The 7,039-nt window shown below is 41.4% G+C and overlaps 1 long non-coding RNA gene across 3 annotated transcripts; it reads right to left on the reverse strand.

Annotated features, from left to right (window-relative positions):
- Positions 1-1,791: 1,791 nt before the first annotated feature.
- On the reverse strand, positions 1,792-5,706 carry LOC137282341 (uncharacterized). Of its 3 annotated transcripts, none has more exons than XR_010956801.1 (4): positions 5,553-5,667; positions 4,577-4,688; positions 4,259-4,342; positions 1,794-4,113 (listed from the first exon to the last, which is right to left on the reverse strand). It is a non-coding gene; the product is annotated as an uncharacterized lncRNA (long non-coding RNA). The 3 variants fall into 3 exon arrangements; XR_010956803.1 differs by having other exon boundaries at positions 1,794-2,480; positions 5,553-5,664; XR_010956802.1 differs by lacking the exon at positions 4,577-4,688 and having other exon boundaries at positions 1,792-2,480; positions 5,553-5,706.
- Positions 5,707-7,039: the final 1,333 nt, after the last annotated feature.

Here is a 7,039-nt window from a genome sequence, read left to right on the forward strand (position 1 = left end):
TATGCGCATTATTTTATCAATTATATGTATTTTGTTTCGAAGTAATGTGAGAGAGATTAAAAGGCATTCTGCTTTGAGATAAGATAATTTTTTCAGTATCTGAAAAGAGTGAATGAGTGGGTGAGATGTTTTCTCCGCTTTTAGCAATGTCCTAGCAGCATTACGCCAGAAATGGACTTCCCACATATTGATCTTAATTGCTTTTAAGGTGGTGCTGGAATGCAATATATCCAGCATGTCAAAACTAGATGTTTTTTTCTGCGAAACCTGAAGGGCATCAATCTAAAACATTCCAGGCATCCAAAGGACATAAAAATTAACGGTTCCTCAACGCTGCAAGAATGTTAGAGACGACTCGTCAAAACACAACACTTTGTTGACCATCACGAGTTCCGTTCCAGAATGTTGACAGGGATAAGAAAGGGTCATGTGTCTTGTGACAGAGTACTTGGGTGATGCTGGAGATCAAATAGCATGTCTCACGAGGGTAGTCTTGTCACTTGAACCATTCTCCTGATGTCATATGATACACGAACAATATGATTACAGCGCCTGTGGAGAAAATATCGGTTTATGTTTAGACCAGTGTTACTAGAACCCTGTACCACTTTGCGTGTGATTATTCTGGACAGATAGGTACAAATACTACAGTGGAACATATGTTTGTTACTTTCTTCTTTAGTTCTGTTTTATTATGCTTAGGCCATTCCACATTACCTCATTTTGTATGTTATAGGGATTTACTATAGATTATCCTTGCCGGGGTGCTTTGGTCTTGCAAGTAGATGACATGTTGTTATTGAAGGATTTAATAGCAAGGCGTAACCGTCATCGTTAATGTTGCAGGAGCCTTATTTGAGAATGCCATGGCTTGGAGTAGTATCAGTTTTATCATTTCAACAATATGATTACGATGACGGTGTTATGATGTCGCCTAGTCTCAGTATATGTCGTTTCAACGGTGATCGTCACAACAATTATGTCATTGCCATGGTGTCAGTCTCAATGTGGGAAATCCAAATTAACGTAGTGAGTGTTTTAGTGGTTAAAGCATGCGCTAGTCACCCCAACACCCGGGTCCGATTCACAATACTGACACAGTGTGTGAAGCGTAGTGATGAGCCTTGGATATTGCAGAAACTGAATCCCCCCCCACCCCACCCACCCCCCCACACACACTCTCTCTCTCTCACTCACTCACACACACACACACTCTCACACACACACTCTCTCACACACACACTCTCTCTCTCTCACACACACACTCTCTCTCTCTCACACACACTGGAAGTCACAAAGTATATCGTCTTCATTTATAATGGTTAAGTTTCTCCATCACCAAAAGTAAACGAAGCGTTCGTACAATGGTGAGTTGTCTCCCTTAACTGTACACCGACAGCTGTGTGATTTGTGTGCATTTGTGTGCATTGTGTGCAGTCCTAAAAATTGTAACTTTTGCATGAGCTAAACTTGCAAAAACACTTGGAAAAAACTTGTTTGTCAACTTGTCATGCAGCTGTGACATGAAGTAACAACGTGTAGTTCGTCTTCAACTGCAGACGCATTCAAGTTCGAGTCACAATATCCATCATGCACAATGAAAATGATTCAGAACCGAAAGTAGATGAAGCGGTGGTAAAATGATGAGTTGTCTCCCTTGGCAGTTAACATTACCGGTCTCGTGTGTGTGGACTCAAGAATATACAGTGCTAAAGATTCTGACAAAGTAGCATCCTCCATAACTTTCTCAGATTTGTCTACATCACATACACTATTTGTACAAGTTCAAGCTCAAGTTCAAGTTCAATTTATTTTGGCAGAAGTGGCCTTAGGCCAGAGTACAAACTATATGTAGCATTTTGGTTTGGTGGCTTGTGCGTAAGAATGTGAATGGCATAATTATACAAGCAGATACATTGAACAACTGGATAATAAGAATACAAAAGTTGATAGAGTTAACTCCCTTGCATTAGAAAAGTTATAACAATGAATAACACTTGGATGCAAGATTTGATGAAAAGGAGCCTGATGTATAACAGTATTGACACAAAATTATGGACAAAGAGCATATTGAGTCATGGCAAATTATATTTTGACATAGTGATCAATGAGCACAAGATTTTGTAGCTGTTACAAGTCCAACAACTGAACTCTAACAGTTGTAGGTGGACAAGATGGTCTGTGAAATAGAATGGAGTTATCGCCCTTGCATCAGGTATTTGGGGTACTTCTGTCTCACAACTGAGGCCTTGAATATGTATTTTGCTAAAAATGACTGATTCTCGCACATGATGACGTGGACAAATATTCTTTCATTGGAGACATAATGGTGAATATTCAACAGTTGGGATCAAAGAGGTCGTGGGCCTGGGTGAACTTTATCTGGAGGTCCATGTCTCATCCATGCCTCTGCTCCTTCACCGCTTCCCGGCTTCAAATGCAGTAGAATTGGCATCATCCATGCCTCTTCCAACCTGCAACTGCTCAAATATCTATACAAAGGCAGCTTCTTACACAAGCTTTAAATGTTTTCTAGACATATTGAAATTAAAAACAATTGGAATTGCACAGGACAAATTTCTTAACTTGACTTTACAAAATACTGTGAGCATCTTTAGTAATCATTGCTAATTATAGCAACTGAAAATAGAAACAATTGCACAAGTTAAACGTTTAAAGGCCTAGTCTCAAATACAGACAAGTAATATTTCTGCTGGGCCAAATAGACATGTTTAGTTGGAAGGGTAACAACCTTCATAATGGTTTTACAGTTTTCACAACACCAGGGTATAATTGCATTGCGTAGGTTGCTGACTTTGGCACAGACTTGGTTGATTAATTCAGCAAAATAATGTAAGCAAGAATGGATAGGAATTGTCAGGAACATTCAACAGTTACACAAAGACATTGGAGGATCAAATCAAATCAAATCAAATCAAATCAAATCAAATCAGTCACTCAACATACAACGTCGTAAATTACTAATGAAACATATCAGTGCTTAAATCAAACTGTAGTGTCTTTGTAAACCGTAAATACTTGAAATGGGGTAAATCAATGAAATTTGGTAATGCATGGTAAATATGACACCTATAAATACTGGAAGAAAACAGTAGTGTAAGGGAGACAACTAACTCACACTTCCTGACTACCAAAACCATTAATGATGTATATACCGTCTAGGTGTATTTACTCATTATGGAACTGATATTTGCCACAGACAGAGTTACAGAGTATCCTGGCAGCAACGTCAAGTTACAGTTGTTAACATGACAAATATACATTTCAGGAGAGAGTTGGTTGGAGAAACACCCTTCTTATCTGCATGACTCTTAACTAGTCATAGGCCACAGACAGAGTTACAGAGTATCCTGGCAGCAACGTCAAGTTACAGTTGTTAACATGACAAATATACATTTCAGGAGAGAGTTGGTTGGAGAAACACCCTTCTTATCTGCATGACTCTTAACTAGTCATAGGCCACAGTAAATGAAGACATTCGAAGAATATTTGGCTATTTCCAGCAAGGATCAGGGTGAAAATTAGCAAATTTGTAATTACTGAGTGAAGTGTTCACACGGGAAATATTTACCAGACCAGTCTTATTCGTCACATATAGATGTGGTATACATTCCTTCATACATATGTATGTAGAAAAAAAACCTTGCGGCAAATAATGGGCACATTTCAACAAATCTTGACTTTCAAGAACCTTTGTTAACAACACAAACATCTAAATGCAGGTGTTAGGACACATGTCAAGATAGCATTCAAACAGAGCAGAAATCAGGAAAGAAAGCCCTAACCTAACTAACCCTAAGGATCGGAAAGGGTTGTTGGATGGAAAGGGTTGTTGGATGGAAAGGGGGATCCAAGGGCTAAGGATACAGTTGACGGTAATCTACCCTTGGAGATGATGCCATCGCTCTCCTCACCAATATCCCTCTACAAAAACCAGAAGTGACGACCTATAATCCACACACACCACTCACAGATTCATCAGCCATGGTTCGACACCTCCAACATCTTTAAGACATCATCTGCACGCAACCCAGGAAAGCAGAAAGCAGAGGTAATCACCACCATATCCCACAGCTAGCAGCCTGGGTCATCCTGTGAACATATGCTGAGCTTGGCAGCAAAATGCATCCCTTGCAAAATAGAGGAGGAGAGGGGATGCACAATGCAGTAAACACTGTACATAACACATATCTAACACTATTGAGCACAGTGACAGACCTAGGAGATACAAACGTACCTGCACTGCACAATCTTCCCTCGCTGGGGGCTGTGTAGAGGTGTGTGCTGAGGTTGTGTCAGTGGCAGCAACATCAGTCAGGGTCTGCAACAACATCCAACACAATGACCACCACTTACTACCATCCAAATAAACAAAGATGATCCCACATTGCTGTAGAGATACTAATGGTCGGAAACCATGGTAGCCCAAAGCATTGATTGTGCACATTTTCTTGATGATGAGTTCGTACAATGGTGAAATAATTACAGAACTGTTACCAAGGTTACCATGTGTGTGCTGGGAACACAGAATACATTACATCACAAAGTACATTACTGGCTGTCAAGTTTAGCAAAGGTTGAGGCACAGGTTGAGGCACAGGTTGAGGCACAGGTTGAGGCACAGGTTGAGGCACAGGTTCAGCCATAGGTTCAGCAACAGGACAGGTCTAGGGCAGAATGGAACAAAGAGACACAGCTGCGTCAATGAACGGAGCATCGATCAGAAACTGTAGTGTGTTTTAACTGTATACATGAATGAAATATTGTAGGTGAAGTACAAATGGAGAAGGACAATTTTGGGGTAATTTTCTACTCATCCCTTGGTAGACTTGATAAAACAGCTATATTACGAGTAGAAGCTGCAATCTCCGACAATAAATGCAAGGAATTCTATTGAGTATGGGCTACCATTACTGAACATTTCGGATTTTAAGAAACCCAGCTCTGTACTGTCCTGAATGAAACTGTTCATTGGTATGCGCTGCATGAAAAATGCTGAACAGAGTGTACTGTATTAGATGCGAATTCATAAACACGACATAAGTGAGTAATATTCATAAGGGACAATTGACCTTGTGTGCTCTGTGCCACGAACTACCCCGGGAATATTAGCTGGCGCAATGCGTAGACTCCTAAAATACATGAAGCAAACACTGAAACCAAACCAAACCAAACCAAACCAAACCAAACGCTCGTACAATACTTTTGGGCACTGAACCAAAAAGTAAGTGAAACGTTTTGGAATGAGGGAACATATCTGATATTTGTGCTCTGTTTGAGTTGTTGAGTTATACGTTGAAAGGCACGGTGGTTCATGTATTATACACAGCAGAGCACAAGAAGTTCCCTGCCTGCATCCTCTCCACGAAAACCACTTGGCATAGAGACACGAAAACGGGTGACACTGTCTTGCACGAACGAGATACACTTACAGCTGCTGGCCTTGCAAAACATGGCAGTGTTAGAAAGACGTCATTCATACGGGCGTTGTGAATACTAAAATGTGGCGCGAAAGACACTAATGTACTTACCTACCTCCAGATTCACGTGACAGTCGTCGCTGACCAGCTAAGGCGTAGCCAAGTGACTACAAGCCGTCCATGCCTTGGTGTGCAGTGTAGGCCGCCATGATCAGCTGACGAAGGTAAACATTGGGATGTGGCCTGTGATTGGTGCTTGCGGCATGCTGCTTCCGGGTTACCGGGTGCCTGTGAATGCAGGTGACAGTGCCTACTCCAGCTGTGTGTTAATGTGAAAAGTGGGAAATGCAAAGAAATGAATTGGAGCTATGATGAAAGAAAAGGAGAACAGATTGTAAAATATGGGTGTATGTAGAGAAAATAAAGAGAATTTCTGCACAATGAATGGTCGAAGGGCTGAACACTGGTAAAGTGTATCTGAGAAACGCGAAGGTGGTAGTCGTGTGTGGGTGAGTGGAGGCGATAGTACTACGTGACCATATATGGGAGACGAATGAAGTGAAGGCAGTGTGGTCAGGTTTGTTAGCTTGCCTTTCTTTGAAGTCTTCTGCGGGTTTTTGTAACCTTGGCGTTACTTGGTCTAGGTGTGTTGGATGCGTGGTAGATATCTGATGTTTGGTTGGTTGCATCGTAAAGAAGATGGTTGTGGCGAAGTGATTCCGATGCGTGTGAGAGGGAGTGTGAGTGGGTGAGGATGTGGCCGAAGGCGATTGGTCGGTCGGCATTGTTTGCGACGTTATTGATAGCAGGTGGTGCAAGGTGTCCGTAAGTGCCTTCTAGAAACCCAGAATGGCAGGGATTGCGATGTCTTCCGGCACCGATGTGGATGGTTCCAGTCGGGGATGCCGATTTGGCGCTCAGGCCAAGAATTTGGACCACGACTTCGGGCTGTGGAATTTTCCGACCCTAATATGATACAGGAAAGCGCAATCACACGATGGAATCGGTGGTGAAGAAGGCAGCTTCCGGGTCAGTGTTCTTTAATTATGCATACGACCCAAAACGTATTGAAAATATTGTTGGGGTTCTTGTTGTGATTCCGACAATAACATTCCTTAATGCAATTTGGACCAGCTTTTTTTAATCATTCAAGAACCACGAGTTTGTCCATTTTTTAATTGCTTCCAGCGTCCAGCGCTCCTCTGTTCAAGAAGCAATACACCTGAAGTCCATGTTCTGAACAATGTACACTGTTTGGGGTCATCTGGTATTCCTATGCAGGAAATCAAGGGGAAGCAAGATGTAAATTAATGTGCGCTACGACACCGTAATGCATTCTTTTCATACACCACAATTAAGACACATCCAAGATGATCATTGAACCTTAAATATACGAAGGACGTTTCCTTGATGTGATTAAGAAATGCCAATGTGCCCATTAGTAAAATTAGTCAAACTATTATAGTATGAATAGTGTTTTTGATTTTGTTGTGAATGTTTCGCGAAATTGTTCATTCTGTCAATCTGACGCCACTGCAAGCACATACCCGTCGCATGTTTTAAAGAATTACTATTACAGAAGTAAATTGCAGAACTGG

This window comes from Haliotis asinina, chromosome 4 (genome assembly GCF_037392515.1).
Source record: "Haliotis asinina isolate JCU_RB_2024 chromosome 4, JCU_Hal_asi_v2, whole genome shotgun sequence".
In the NCBI taxonomy this organism is placed as follows: Eukaryota; Metazoa; Mollusca; class Gastropoda; order Lepetellida; family Haliotidae; genus Haliotis; species Haliotis asinina.